This window comes from Hippopotamus amphibius, chromosome 1 (genome assembly GCF_030028045.1).
Source record: "Hippopotamus amphibius kiboko isolate mHipAmp2 chromosome 1, mHipAmp2.hap2, whole genome shotgun sequence".
In the NCBI taxonomy this organism is placed as follows: domain Eukaryota; kingdom Metazoa; phylum Chordata; class Mammalia; order Artiodactyla; family Hippopotamidae; genus Hippopotamus; species Hippopotamus amphibius.
This window is the reverse complement of record NC_080186.1, coordinates 152,165,856-152,180,830: the sequence shown is the minus strand read 5'-3', so window position 1 is coordinate 152,180,830 and position 14,975 is coordinate 152,165,856. Positions and strand designations below refer to the sequence as shown.

Genomic DNA, 14,975 nt, shown 5'->3' with positions numbered 1-14,975 from the left:
GCCCCTGTGAAGGGAGCGTGTAAGAAGTCCAGGTGGAGACCAGCCTGCGAAGGTGAGCCATTCTCCCCAGTGGGCAGGCTAAGGCCCAGTTCTTGCTGGAATTGCTGTATTTGGGCAACATGGATCTGGGAGGAAAAGTGCTTTCCTCCTTGATGCTGGGTCACCCCCTTTAGCATTTCCGGGGGAGACACACATTCCCCTGACCCCTGCTTCCAGGCCCTCTTGGTGGTCTTGCTGAGTGCCCCTTGTCTTTCAGGATCCCATATCAGACATCTGAGCCTGGAGTGGCAAGAGCCTGAGCACCCAAAGCCCCTAGCCTTTAACCCTTCAGAGGGCCCCAGCCCTGGGCATTTCAATGGCTCCTTTCTCTGGTGCTCAATGCAACATTCTTCCAAGTAGATTATTGAAAGCAGAGCTCTGGGTACACAATGGGCGCTCTGTGCTCACATCCACTGCCCAATCTGTTTGCCCAGCCCGACTGCGGCCTCGCCTCTCCGCACACTCCCCACCCTCCACCCACCAGACCCCGGCCCCACCTCGAGGCCAGCTCAAAGGGAGGCCGTATGAAAGGACTTGTTCTCCGCCTTCTCAGAAGTTCCCGCGGTGGCCTCTGCCAGCCTTGGGCAGAATTAGCCTAACGGGTCCCAGGCCTGCCTCCAGCCCATCCATCCATCTATCTGAGGCTCTGCCCACTTTGATGTCCAGAGGCTTCTGTCCTCACGGGTCAGCTGAAGTTTCTCTCTTTCTCACACACACACACAGATATGCACACACACACACACATATACAAAAACCAGATGGAACTTTCAAAGAAAGAGGTGAAGTCTCAGAGAATTAGATGGAGAATGGGGGCCACTGAGATCCAGATAAATGGAAAACCTCCTAAAAGAGAGGATGGCAGGCTGCCTGCCAGCACTGCCGCCCCCTCCCCCAACCCTAGGGCTCCAAGTTCCTTGCAGGTTCAGGGGAGGCAAGAGTGTTCAGGTTAAATACGGGACGTTGGAGCCAGATTGCCTGTGTTCCAGCCCAGCTCTGCCATTTGCTAGCTGTGTGACTTAGGTATCTGAGTTAACCTCTCGGTATCCCCTTGTAAAGTGGAAATAATAATAGTACCCACCTCATAAGGTTGTTGTCAGGATTACAACAGACAAGGCAAGTGCAACTCTTAGCACAGTGCCTGGTGCATAATAAGCTCTCCAGAACGGATAGCTATTGTTATTATTGTTACTATACTTAGATTCTATTGTCATTATATTTAGAGTCTATTCCTACAAGTGTACAGCCTCAGGAACAAAAATCCACATTCTCCTGATCAAGTCATTCCTCTCCTCCTAAATTTTCAATGGCTACCAGCTGTCTGCAGTAAAAAAAAATCCAGCCCCTTGGCCTGGCACTTAGGGGTAGAACTTTGATGTCCTCCTTCATAATAGTCACTGGACACATGGAAGGTTAATGAGTCTCATCACTGTATTACAGGTGTCACTGTCATCATCTGTTGTACTATTTGGAGAAACTGGCTTTTAGCACAAATTTATAAGGAGACCCTGCCTAGGGAAAAAAACAACAATGCTGAATCAATACCAAATTGAAATTTAGAAGTAATAATAATAATAGCTTGCATTTATTGAATGTCTGCTATGTGCCTAGTACCATGCCTGATACTTTATATCCATTATCTCACAATCCTCATGTGGTCCTATGATGTAGGTAAAATTATTACCATCATCTTACAGATGGAGAAAGTGAGAAGCAAAGAAAGAGTAAGTAACTTGCCCAAAGTCACACACCTGAGAAGTGTCAGTGCCAGGATTTGAACCTAGGTTAAAATCTAACACCTGCTCTATTAAATACTGCACCATTCTCCCTCCCGTTAGAGACACCGGGCCTGCCAATAGTGTCTTCACTTCCATTTTTCCGTCTGCACTTGAGTGGTTAAATGCCAACTCTCCCAGTGTACTGGAATGCCCTGGCGGTCCCAGGGGCCCTGGCAGGTCTGAATGGGCCTGGAAATGTCACAAATACATACGCTGGGAGCCTCCCTTGCACCACCATCCTAGGTGGAGCTGCCTCCTGAGACGGGCTTCACCCCTCGGGCCCCTAGGGGGAAGGGAGCCACCTTGGAAGTCTACTCTCAGGCCTGTTCCCTGCCCTCAAACCCCCATCCCTGAGGCCCCACTGAGTAGCTTCAGGATGTCCCAAAGCCCTTCAAGGCAGAGGCTTCCCCTGGCTGTCTGTCTTCTTAGACCCAGATGTCACCTGTCAACTCTGCTTCCCTGTGAAACAAGAGTCAGCCTCTCAGGGCAGCAATCTTGCTGGGCTTTTTCTTCTCGGGGACAGCACAATGCAGCCCCCGCTGCCTCCTGGCCTTGGCTAGACAGCTCGAAGGCAGGCATGCTCACTAATGACAGGGATGAGGCTTGCCTCTGTTCCCATGGCAACTGCTGCGCTCCACTTAGTCAATCACTTTTTGAAGCTCCTGCTGGTGTGAAAGTTATTTTGCAAAGAAATGCTTAACTCTTATCCAGGAATTGTGTTCCGGGTCTTCAGATCCTTCCAGGTCTCTTATAAAGTTGATTTTCTCTTTCCTCCCTTTATTGAAGTCATTTCATCTTTAAAGCTCAGCTCAAATCCCACCTCTTCTAAGAGACCTTTCCAGATCCCCTCACCCCTCCCCTCCCCATGTGGAGTCAGTCTCTTGCTCCCCACACTCCCTTGGGGCGTGTTTATGGCTTTATTAGGTCAGAGTCTGCCTGTTTCACAGTTATTTATGTGTCTCCTTCTGAGCCCCTGGTGAGTGATCAGCCCATAGTAGGTGCTAAACAAACATTTGTTTGAATTTCCCTTTCAGGGTTTTTAAAAATTACTGTTATTAACAGTACAGACCATTACTAATAATCCCTTATGCTTGTAAAATTATTTACAGTTTATATATAGCTTCATGCTTGAGGGCACTGCTTTAAAGCCCAGCTCTGCCCTTGCTAGCTGTGTGACAGCGTGCAAGCCTTGGAACTGCTCTCAACCTGCTTCTCAGCAGTAAAGTAGATTGTTGTAAATATTAAAATAAATGTGTAGAAGGTTTACTTAGCACAGGGCCAGATGCCTAGTGGTGCTTCAACAAATGTTAGCTATTATTATTTTTGTGGGGTCAGGTTTGGACCGCACAAAGCTCTAGGATATGAAGAAGGGCCGGGCTTTTGTCAGTATTGTCATCAGTGACACACGAAGAGACTGAAGCTCAGAGAGGGGAAGAGTTGCCCATACGTTCAGACATCAGTCGAGTGCGGTGGTGGGTACCTGCTGTCTGCCTTGGAGCCACTTCCCCTCTCCTGGAGATGGAACCCAGATTTTCCTTTGCAGAACTACTCCTCTCTGCTGGTGGGTCAGCTCCAGGGGAAGGCTTGGACAATCGGAGCATCCGATGTCCCCTGGCCACAGTGATTCGTTCAGGGATCCAAGTCTGTCCAATGAGACTTGATTCTGAGATTTTTGTTTGAATTTTTGAGAACTAGATGGACTCTAAGCCTGGACCTGCCTGGGGCTGACCGTAACAGAAAGGAAAGCAAAGCGCAGAGGCAGAGGCAGAGGCAGAGGCAGAGGCAGAGGCAGAGGCAGAGGCAGAGGCAGATGGGTCCATGATGTCAGCATCTGAGCATGTGAATCCGAAGCCAGAACCAGCCCCGGATGTGAGTGACGAGAACCAGTACCGCCTTTCTCAAGTCAGTTTATGTTGATGTCTGTCACTTGCATCTGAACAAATACCAAGTACTGCTCCTCCATGCAGAAGTCTAGGATCTCTTCATCCCATTCATTCACTCAACAAACACATATTGAGCACCAACTCTATGCCGTCCACTCGCAGTCCTGAGGCTACAGGGATGGACAAAACAAACCACCAGGCCCCCTGGGAGTTAATCGGCTCTGTCATCTCACTTTACATATGAAGAGACTGAGGCTCAGAGAGGGGGGCACCCCAAAGTATGTGCCCTTCAGACGATTTAAGGGGCCAATGTCCAGAGCAAAGCTGAAGCAGGCAGCTGGGACTGATTAGCTACGAAGAGGACTGGTTTAGGGAGTCATGAGTTTCTGTTCATCCCAGGTCAAAGCAGGAAGGTTCTGGGCCCAGGCTACAGGTTGGATGTGGAGGCTGAGGTTCTAGTACCCTGGGTTCAGAGTTCCAGGCAGGGGACAGTTTCCCAGGAGCAGCATGGCTCTGAGATCTGATTTGGGGGATTTGACTCCAGTGCTCTTGGCTTAATGGACAACCTCTCCTTTTGAGCTAGAACTCTGATTGTTAAAGGTTCTCCACCTCTCCTCTCCCACTTATCCTCAGGAGGATAAATCTGGGAGGAGGCTTCTTCTCCCAGCAGTTTTCACTACACTTTTCAGAGGGAAGGGCCCCACTTTCCAGCCTAAGCTGAGGCTAGTTTTTCTACTTTATCCGATGACTCATGCCTGGGAAAACCCAGTCTCTCCAGGGCTGGGTCCCTCAGGGAGACTGTGATGTCTAGAACTTGGATTTGTACTCAGCTTGCATTATCAGTCTCTGCCTCATCCGTGTCTAGCACAGGGTCTGGCATGTCGTAGATGAATAAGTCTTTCTCAAATGAATGTTTGTGGGATTTTTTCAGATGGAGAGAGGCACCCATCCTAAGGCAGATTGACCATAAAACTAGTACAGCATAAGCTTCAGAATCCCTTGCTGGCACGGGCCCTTTCCTAAGCCTTGGGAGGGGCCCAGGCAATATGTTCACATGGTCATGTGCTTCTGTGAAATTTGCACAAGTCCTTTTAACTGCAATGGGTTGAGATCACTGACTGCATTCTGACCGCCTTCCTTGCTGTCATATTTTCCTCCTGTCAGATGGCTTTAGAATGGCCGTGGCATTTGGGGGTCTGGCTAAGGGGAAGGTGAATTGGGAAAACATTTAGTCTGCATTTGGTGGCTGTACAGGTTCCATGTGTAGTTAAGTCTGCTGTCTTGGTATAGAAATGTATTCAGGACCCTCTTTCTGTCCACTGAGCCGACTCACCTGTACAAACGTATGGGCTCAGAGCTCACATGGTGATGTGAACGTGTCCCCCAGTATCTGGCTACAGAACTATGTGTCTTGGAGAGGAGAGATGGTTTGAGATCTAAGGAACCAGAAACTTAGGCTGTGGACAATTCTTCTAATTATCAGGCCCGTCCAATTGTAAGCAGAGAATTTGGTGCCCAGAGATACTTAGACAAAATGGAAGTTATTTCCTGTGAGGAATATTCTCTGTAATACAGTTCATCCAATTAGAATGCACCATAATCCTTTATTTCATTTTGATGAGTATCATGTTGTCAGTGGGTTGAATTGTGTCCCTCCAAAAAGACATGTTGAAGCCCTAACCCTCGGTACCTCAGAATGTGACCTAATTTGGGAAAAGAGTCTTTATAGGAGTTCTCAAGTTAAAATTAAGTTGATAGGATGGGACCTACCCCAATATGACCAGTATCCTTATACAAAGGGGAAGTTGGATACAGACACACAAACACAGGGAAGACCCCATGTAAAGATGAAGGCAGAGATCGGGGTACAGCATCTACAAGCCAAGGAACACAGAAGATTGTCAGCAGAGCACCAGAAGCCAGGCGAGAGGCCTGGGAAGAGTCTCCCTCACAGCTCTCAGAAGGAACAACCCTGGGAAACCTTGATTTCAGACGTCTAGCCTCCAGAAATCGAAGACAATAATACAATACATTTCCGGTGTTTAAGCCACCCAGTTTGTGGTACTTTGTTATGGCAGCCCTGGTGAACTAATACACACATGGAATAGAATTTGCCAGGAGACCTGCGTCTCTAGGCCACAAAACAGGAGCAGTTCCACAATAGTGAGTACATCCCTGTGTGAAGTGCCTTGTTTTATGCATTTCAACCATCAGAAATTAAAGAGAAAAATGCAACTAACCATGCAAGAGTAAAGAGTGGATTATCTTTCCATTTTCTCTATAGAAAACGATTACAAAGTAATTTTCGTACCAAGAATATACCTAAAATGGCACCTCTGGCCTGCCCTCATTCCCCAAATAATACACTGCTCCAGCTATCCAGAACTTTCTCCCATTGTCCACAACTAGGACTTCCCTACCTCCACCCCTTGGGTCCTCATCCTGGGGCCAGTGTGTGCTCCCCAGATCCTGTTTAGAAAAACAACCAGCTGGGCTCTGTTCCCGTGGGCCCAGATCATAGAGGTGAGATTCCTAAGAATGGAGGGGTCAGAATGGCCTGGACCCTATCTCTGAAACTGCCTTTCCCCATCACTTTCTGTCCCTTTTCCGCACCCAGAAAACAAAATCAGAGTTATTTCCTCTTAGAGCCTGAAGGAACGTTGCCTTCATGTTTGGCCGCAGACATGCTGTCTTAATTACCCTGTGAAAGGCCATCTAAACATTGGCAATTCTGCTGGGTTTTTCTTTCCACCTTTTCCTCCTCCTACCACCCCCACCCCCCCCACACACACACACAACCCCCACCTCACCCCGGGTCTGGCCTCCAGCCTCTCTTCTGTTTTCCCAGCTCCACAGTGTCCTCAGGAGAACTGCTGCCCTCTTCTCCCCTGTAACCCACCTCCCGCCCACCCTTACCACCAGCCTCCTTGGCTGATTCTCTCATTAGAGGACCAGCCAGGGTCACATTTTCCTTAGGGTCCGCCTAGATTCTTGGCTAAGGACCTGGGGAGCAGCAGAGGGAGTTTTGGTTGAGTGGTTCAGCTACAGGGTCCAAAAGGATGCAGTGGCTCCTGATGTAGAGGGCTGTGTTTGAAGAACCTTTAAACACAGCTTGAGCCATCAAGATTCTGAACTTGGCACTGAGAAGAGGGTATCTGTCAGCATGCTTGGGGGCATAGAAACCCAACCTGCTAGCTTAGGCAGGACTTGCGTAACCACGAGGATGGAGGTGGGACAGAGGGGAGCTTTGGGGATGACTTGCATTTTTTCCATCTTTTGCCTTTTCCCTTCTGTCGGTGTCATTTTCATTATTCCAAACAAGTAGCCCCCAGATTCACCAGGAAGAGATGCAGAGTCACTCTTTCTTGGTCCAAGTTAAAAAGTCCTGGAGACTTTGTGGATATATTGTGGATGGGAGTGTAAAATGGCGCAGCCACTGTGGAAAACAAGAAGTTAAACATAGAATTACCATAAGACCCAGCAATTCCACTCCTAGCTGTATACCCAGAAAGATTGAAAACAGGCACTCAAACATACACTTGTACATGAATGTTCACAGCAGCACTATCCACAACAGCCAAAGGTGGAAACAGCCCGAAGAGCCTTCAAGGGATGAATGGATAAACAAATTGCAGTAAATACATACAATGGAATAGTACTCAGCCACAAAGGAAGGAAGTCCTGATACAGGCTACAATGTGGACGAACCTCAAGATTAATATGTGAAGTGAAAGAAGCAAGAGAAAATTTCACATATTACATGACTCCATCTATGTGAAATATCTAGAAGAGTTAAATCCATAGAGACAAAATGTAGATTGGTGGTTGCCAGGGAAATTGCAAAGGGGAAATCAGGAGCAGTTGCTTACCTGGTATAGGGTTTCCTTTGGAGGTGATAAAAGGGTTTTGGAGCTAGATAGAGGTGGTGGTTGCACAACATTAAACTGAATTGTTCACTCACATAAGTGCAGGTTATGTGAATTTCACCACAATAAAAAAAGTCCCAGAGAAGAGCTCTGGTTGGCCTAGTTTGGGATCAGGTGCTCACCCTGGCCAATCAACAGGGACTAGGGGTAGATCTGCAAAGAGATGGCAGCTGCCATTGGTCACATGGTTGCAGTTGGGAGAAGTTACATTTCCTGAAGAGGTGGGAGACAGGGTGCCCTTCTTAGAAAATGATACTTCAGTTTAATAAATAAAAGAACCTTTAAAGATCAGAGCTAAAAGAGGATTGGAAAGAAGCTCTAAAATCTTTCTGTTTATAAAAGTAACATACTTGTCGCATACAATTTAGAAAACCTTGAAAAATATTAAGAAAAAATAAATATCACCATAATTGTCATGACTCAGAGATTATCATGGTTAACATTTTATTTATATAGATAGATAGATATAGATATCTTCCAAAACCTTTTTTTTTTTTAATGCATTTCCAGTTATAGACACATAGATGGATGAAAATGCCTTTAGTGCATTTTATTCTGTCTCCTGCTTTTTTTCACTTAATCTATTTTGGACTTTTTTTTAATGTCATCAAATGTAGATTCATGCCATCATTTTCCATCATCTTAATATCTGGAGCGATGACTTTTGAGTGGAAGTTTCTGAAAGGCTCCTTTGATGAAGCGGCATTTGAACAGGCCATTGACTGATCAGGAGGCAGAGACGGCAGCCGGGGCTTTCTCAGCAGGGGGAGCAGTGTGGACAAAAGCCAAGTCCGTGACCGTCTACACTGCCCACTAGAAGCAGGCCTCTGACAGATGGCTGGTCCAGAGAGGGGAGGTAATTTTACCAAGGTCATGCAATGAGTTGGTGTTAAGGGGGAGAATTGAACCCAGGACCCCCAGCTCCCAACGCAGGGCTTTGGCCTCCACCAAGGCCTGTCCAGCCTCCTCACACAGGCACCCAAGGCCCTGCATCACCTGGTTCTCATCCATTTTCATTATCTTCACCGCACACGACAGCCAGTCATGGATCGCGCTTTGCCTCTGCTTCGTGCACAGACAGGGAAGTTGAGGCCCACAGAGGGAAGGGCTGTCTGAGGTCACTGAGCTGGAGGATAACAGTGGCTCATGTGGAGAGGGCCCTCGTGGCATGTCAGTCCCGGGGCTAGGGCTTGGCCTGCACTCCACCTGGAGACACCACCACCCCCCCACCTCTCCCGAAGGGCTGTACCTGTATTGCCCCTGAGTCCCCGAGACCAGCCCGCCTGCTGTGAGTCAGCAGCATTCTTCAGGGCTGAGAACACGGCAGCACAGCCTCAGCCCCTCCCCAGTACCTTGGTGAGCCTGGCACACCCTCCAGCTAGGCTGGACGTTAGCAGTTCAGCCAGATGAGTGGTCTCGGGTCATGGCCTGATAGCCTGGGAGCTGACCTGTGGGGCTCGGGGATTTGGATGACTCAGAGAAACCTCAGCTGCCTCTGTGCTGCCCGGAGGCTGGACACTGACCCTGTGTGCTCTCGGTGAAGGGCCCTGGGGTAGAAGGCCCCGGCAACCCTCTAGGCTGGGAGAGGAGGTGGGAGGCCGTGAGAGCGTTCTCTGACACCCCCCCCACCTCAGTTTGGTCCGGTCACTCCCCACCTGTGGGTGCCGAGGGAGTGGGGGATGTTGAGAGCACAGACTTAGCCATGAGACAAACCCTGTTTGCAGCTGGAGTCGCAATTCTGCCTCTTGGTCACATGTGACCTAGGCAAGTTACTTAACCTCTCTGGGCCTCTGCAAATGGGAAGACCAATACCCACCTCACAGAACTGCGGCAGGACTAAACGAGATAATGTATATAATGCACTTAGCATAGTGCAGGGCAGAGAGAAAGCACTTAAGAACTGAATGCTGTTATTGAGATAACAGTAGACAGTATCCAGGCTCTTTCCTGGCATTCTTCTTTTATTCATTCGCCCATTCACTCATTCATTCCCTTAACCAATATTTATTGAGTACTTACCAGGTGGGGACAGAGCTGAGAACAGGCTTTCCAGAGACCAGAGGTCATCTAGTTCCTGATGTTCTTGGTTGAAACTTTGGCTGAGCAGAGAAAACACGGATGTTGACAGGCATGGTCTCCACCATCATGGAGCTTACGTTCTAATGGGGAAAAGTGACATCGTACATAGGCAAATGGATAATAAGCAAGAAAGTGACAGAGATGGTTGAGGGTCATTTGGGGAGGCCACTTGGATGGAGTGGCCAGGCGCAGCCTGTCTAAGGGGGTGAAGTTTACGCTGAGATGAGAGGGTTGAACTGCGAGAGGCCAGACTTATGAAGAGGCAGGAGGAGGAGCACTTCCTCCAAGGCAAGGGCCAGGGCAAGCTCCGGTGCCCGGCCAAGGTCTGCTGAGGAAGGAAGGGTGAGGAGGTGGGTGAGGCAGCTGGAGTGGAAGGACCGTTCAAGCTATATTAAAACATGTTCATTTCTTTCTAAATGCAATTCCATGCCTCTGTGGGCTGGGGTTCCAGGGCAAGACTCCCAAACTCTGGAATCAGAACTCAGCTAGGGAGAACTTGACCATTTTCCCCAGGGGACAGCCTGTGTCCTGTCCAGAATTCTGTAACCCTCAGCCCTCCTGGCACCGGCAGGGCCCTCCCTGGAGCAAGGAGACCATAGCAAAGCTGCCCAGCCCAAAGCTGGCTATTTCTGGCAGGGGAGGGGGTGCCTGGGCCCTGCAGCTGCATTCCTGGAGCAGATCTGCCTGAATGGTTGGACCTGAGGAATGCAGAACCACCCCTACCCCAGACACAAGGAGCCTTTTCTCACCCAGGCCCCTGGAATGAGGCTTTCCGAGGGCTGGAGGTCACTTGATTTCTGCTGTTTATGGTTAAGTCCTTTGCTGAGCAGGGGAAACACAGCTGTCAGCAAGAGGCCCAGCACAACACCTGCAGGGAGGGACCTGGGCTGGAGAGGGAAAGGGGCTGCGAGGCTCGCTGGGGCCCTCCCCCTGCCTGCAGAGTTCATTCACACTGGCATCTACGCTGATTGTCCTAAGCAGGGATGACAGCCTGCCGTGGGGCATCCCCTGAACCCACTTCAGAGACAGGGAAACTGAGGTCACCCAGCTAGATCATAATAATTGCTACTGTTGAGAACTTATTATGGGTCCTCACTGTGATAAGAACTTGACCAGTGTTTCACAACCACCCTGTGATGTGGGTACTCCTGTTCCTGCCATGTTACAGATGGGGAAACCAAGGCTTAGGGAGATTCAATTACATGCCCAATGTCAAGGAACTATTAAGTGGAGGAATCTGGCCCTGAACCCAGGCCTTCTGATTCTAAAGCTCACTGCGTGTTTCCCCACCCCCCACCCCCACCCCATTGTGTTTTACTACTTAAATTAATTTTTTTCTCAAAGGAAACTTCTTATTACTACTATTAATGAAAAAATCCCTCTTGGGCAAAGGTAAAAATAAATGCAATGAAAACCATATAACGTGAGTAAATTCTAACTAAATTCTAACTAAATACTGTTGCTCTTCAAAGATCTGAACCTGAGTGGTACTCTCAAATGATGAAAAAGAGAGATTAACAGGTGCTGGGTAGGTGTCTATGACACACTAGTGCTGAACGAGGCTTTCTCCTTGAAAGAATCTGAAAGCTAAAATGAGAGGGAAAAGGAAGTCCTTTTTTCACTGTGTGCTTCCCAGTGCTTTAACGCAGCTTGGCTGTGTGGTCCTCATTAGTGCCGTTTACCAAACAGTTCTGGTTTTCTGCCTCCCTGGCACATGGAAGGATGACACCCCCTGGTCCCTTTGTGGTTGGGTGGGGTCACATGACCAGTTCTGGTCCTGAATTGTACATTATTTTGGGCTGGAATATTTAATTGCTGATTCAGGGTCCTCCAACACTCCCTTTTCCAAAAAGTGGATGCCTCATAGCCTAGGTCGCAGAGTGAGGACAGTGCCAAGGAAAGTGAGCCCCCAGCAGAGCCACAGTGAATGTGTAATATGGACAAGAAATAAGCCTTGATGTCACAAGCCATTAAAGCTTTCAGGTTGTTTATTTAACATAGCATAACCTAACTATTCTGACTAATACAGCATGTCATATGGAAACATACTGAAGATGCAGCCCTCTTTTCAGAGCCCACAGCCTTAGTTGCCAAGGGGTGCTGACACTGGCCAAGCTCAAGCCTTTGTCTTTCCTATAGAATGCTCCTACCTTTACCAGGTCTCCTTCCCTGGGTTCACTACCTTGGAAAACTAACCATTCCCTCAAAGTGCCCTTGACTCTCCCCTTCCTGGGGCTTTGCTTGTGCATTTGTCTCTGGCAGGAATGATACACACCACCATCTCTGCCCCAACCAGTGTCATGATAAAGAGACAGACTGCCTGTATCTGGATCCAGGCTCTGCGATTGTTAACTGTGTAATCCTAGACTTATCACTTCACCTCTCTGGTATGTTTCCTCATCTATACATGGAGATGGCAGTAGAACTCTGCTACTCACATAGCCGTTATGAGGATTCAGTGTGTTAACATATGTAAAGCACATAGAACAATACCTGGTGCATAGGAAGATGTTTATAAGCATCAAACTATCAGTATGTTCCCTGCTCGTTGGAACCCTGCCTTGGCCTTGCTTATGGCTTGTGCATGGAAGGCCTGGGACCCTCCCCCTATTTCTGAGGGTCCCTTTGGATACTAGGTGGAAAGATTGGGTACCATGTAAGTGAGTTTGCAAGGGCTGCCATAACAGAGTACTAGAAGCTGGGGTGGCCGAAAACAACAGAAATGTATTTATTCTCTCACAGCTCTGGAGACTAGATATCCAAAATCAAGGTATCCTTAGGGCCAGCTCCCTCTGAGCCTCTGAGTAGAATCCTTGCATCTTCCTAGCTTCTGGTGGTGGCCATCAAAACTCGACCTTCCTTCATGTGCGGAGGTGTCACTCTAATCTCTGTCTCTGTTGTGTCATGTGGCGTGCTCCTCGTGTGCTGTGTCTTCACATGGTGTTCTCCATGTGTGTGTGTCTCTTCTCTTTTTATAAAGGACACCAGTCCTATTGGGTTAACCCTCTCTCCCAAACCAATATGACCTCATTTTAACTTGATTTCACCTGCAAGACTATTTCCAAATCAGGTCACATTCACAGGTACTGGGGCTAGGGCTTCAACATATCTTTTGGGGGAACACAATTCAACCCAAAACACCAGGAGTCAGGAGACATGGCCCCTTGACTTCCGACTTTCCCCGTGAGGCTGTAGAAACTGGGATGCAGATGAGTGGGGATCTCTGGCCAGGGCATTAGGACACCTGGACTCTACCTTCAGCTCCCAGCGTGACCCTGGGCACACCCCTTCCTGGCCTCATTTTTCTTCATGGTAAGACAAGGAAAAGCATCCTCCACCCCCAACCTGGTTCTTGTGGGACCCAAACAAGGTAGGAGGCAGTGTGAAGGGGCTTTGCCACTTTAAACCCCATGCACAGGTCAGAAGACTTGATCTCAGCCCTTGACTGCCCTCCCATACTCTCCCATGGGCTGGGCAGACTTACTGCAATGACAGTTTTTCTACTGACTCTGCTAGTTAGACATGCCCAAGGCTGGGCCTTCAGCCCCCCAACCCTCTGCATCTCCGAGGTTCTCTTTTGAATTCACCCTTTCTCCTGGCTTCCTTAGCTTCGTTACTTGGCTCTCCAAGTCTCAGTTTCCTTCCCTATAAAGTAGGAGGATTGGTTGCCACCCCATATGCTTGTTGCAAGGATTAAATTTAGAGGCAATGCAGTTAAGACAGCACAGTGCCTGACACATGGTAAATTGAATAAATATTCATTAATATTGATTTGATCATCACCACAGGGAAACAGCCCATACAATATAGAGACAGCCAGTGCATCGGAGTCAGTGCATCTCCTTTAGCCCTGGGCTTTCCTTCATGCCTTCATCCAGCAGCCTTCGATGCAGCCCCCTACTCAGTGCCTTGCTAGGCTTCAAAGAGGATGGGTCTGGTTTCTTTGGAAATCACACTGGCTAGGCTTGCTGTGAGGCTTGGGGAATGGCCCTGCTCTCTCTTGTCCTTAGTCTTCTCGTCTGCACAATGAGGGGCTTGAGGGTGTGTAGTCTCTGGGAGGTCCCACCAGCCTTCCTGTTGTGTGATTCTAGTCTGCGGTGGTCCTTTAGGGCACTTCTGGCCCCGGACCAGGAGGGGCTGAGGATCGGCACTGTAGCAGGAGCTCAAAGGCCAGGATTCCTGGTTCTGCTTCCTGCTCTTCCACTGACATGCTTGTGCATTCTTTCCCCTCTTTTTTTTTTTTTAATAAATGTATCTATTTATTTATTTACTTACTTATTGGCTGCATTGGGTGTTCATTGCTATGTGTGGGCTTCCTCTAGCTGTGGTGAGTGGGGGCCACTCTTCATTGTGGTGCACGGGCTCCTCATTGCCATGGCTTCTCTTGTTATGGAGCACCGGCTCTAGGGGCGTGGGCTTCAGTAGCTGCGGCACATGGGCTCAGTAGTTGTGGCTCATGGGCTTAGTTGCTCCGTGACATGTGGGATCTTCCTGGAGCAGGGATCGAAGCCACGTCCCCTACATTGGCAGGCAGATTCTTAACCACTGTGCCACCTAGGAAGCCCTTTCCCCTCTTTGGGGGTCTTTCCTCCTTCATCACAGAAGAGGCTGGCTGGGATGAAAGCCCTTCCAGTCTGCTTTTCTATAGTTCAACAACCAACTTGCCTTTGGAACGTGCCAAGGTGCCCTCGCCACCTGGCCTTAACACCTGCCATGCCTGCCACCAGGAGCACCATCCCCCCTTGTAAATGCACTGCTTCACTTCATTCAGGTCTCCAGGATTCAGTAAAGCCTCCCCTTCCCAACTTACCTAAAATCACACACGTATACACAGCTCTGACGCTATTTTTCCCTAAAACATTTACCCTTACCTGACATTATACTATACACTTACTTGTAGTTTGCTGTTTCCCAGGCTCCTCCACTAGAATATAAGCCCTATAATGACAGGGACCTTCTCCATCCCATTCAACACAGCACCCCAGTGCCTAACATAACACTAGGCACATAGTAGGTGCTTAATATATTGTGGAAAGAAGAGAGGGAAGGAGAGAGAAAGGGAAGGAAGGAAGGAAGGAAGGAAGGAAGGAAGGAAGGAAGGAAGGAAGGAAGGAAGGAAGGAGAAAGGAAGGAAGGGAAGCAGAGGGGAGGGGAGGGGAGGGATAGCCATGAATTCAGCCAAGATCACCTAAGAAGCCTTTTCTTTCTCACCATTGCTGTTGCTAAGCAATGTCTTTTTAGCTTGTATTTATCTGTTCAACCAATATTTACTG

General features: G+C 48.6%; 1 long non-coding RNA gene across 1 annotated transcript in view; it reads right to left on the bottom strand.

The window, feature by feature from the left end:
* Nucleotides 1-7,084: 7,084 nt before the first annotated feature.
* The window catches only part of LOC130858174 (uncharacterized), a 22,692-nt gene continuing 14,801 nt past the window's right edge, over nucleotides 7,085-14,975 (bottom strand). The window contains exons 2-3 of the long non-coding RNA XR_009055012.1: nucleotides 9,643-9,782; nucleotides 7,085-7,133 (exon numbers count right to left, since the gene is read on the bottom strand). This is a non-coding gene — a long non-coding RNA (uncharacterized LOC130858174). The remainder of the gene's footprint in view (nucleotides 7,134-9,642; nucleotides 9,783-14,975) is intronic.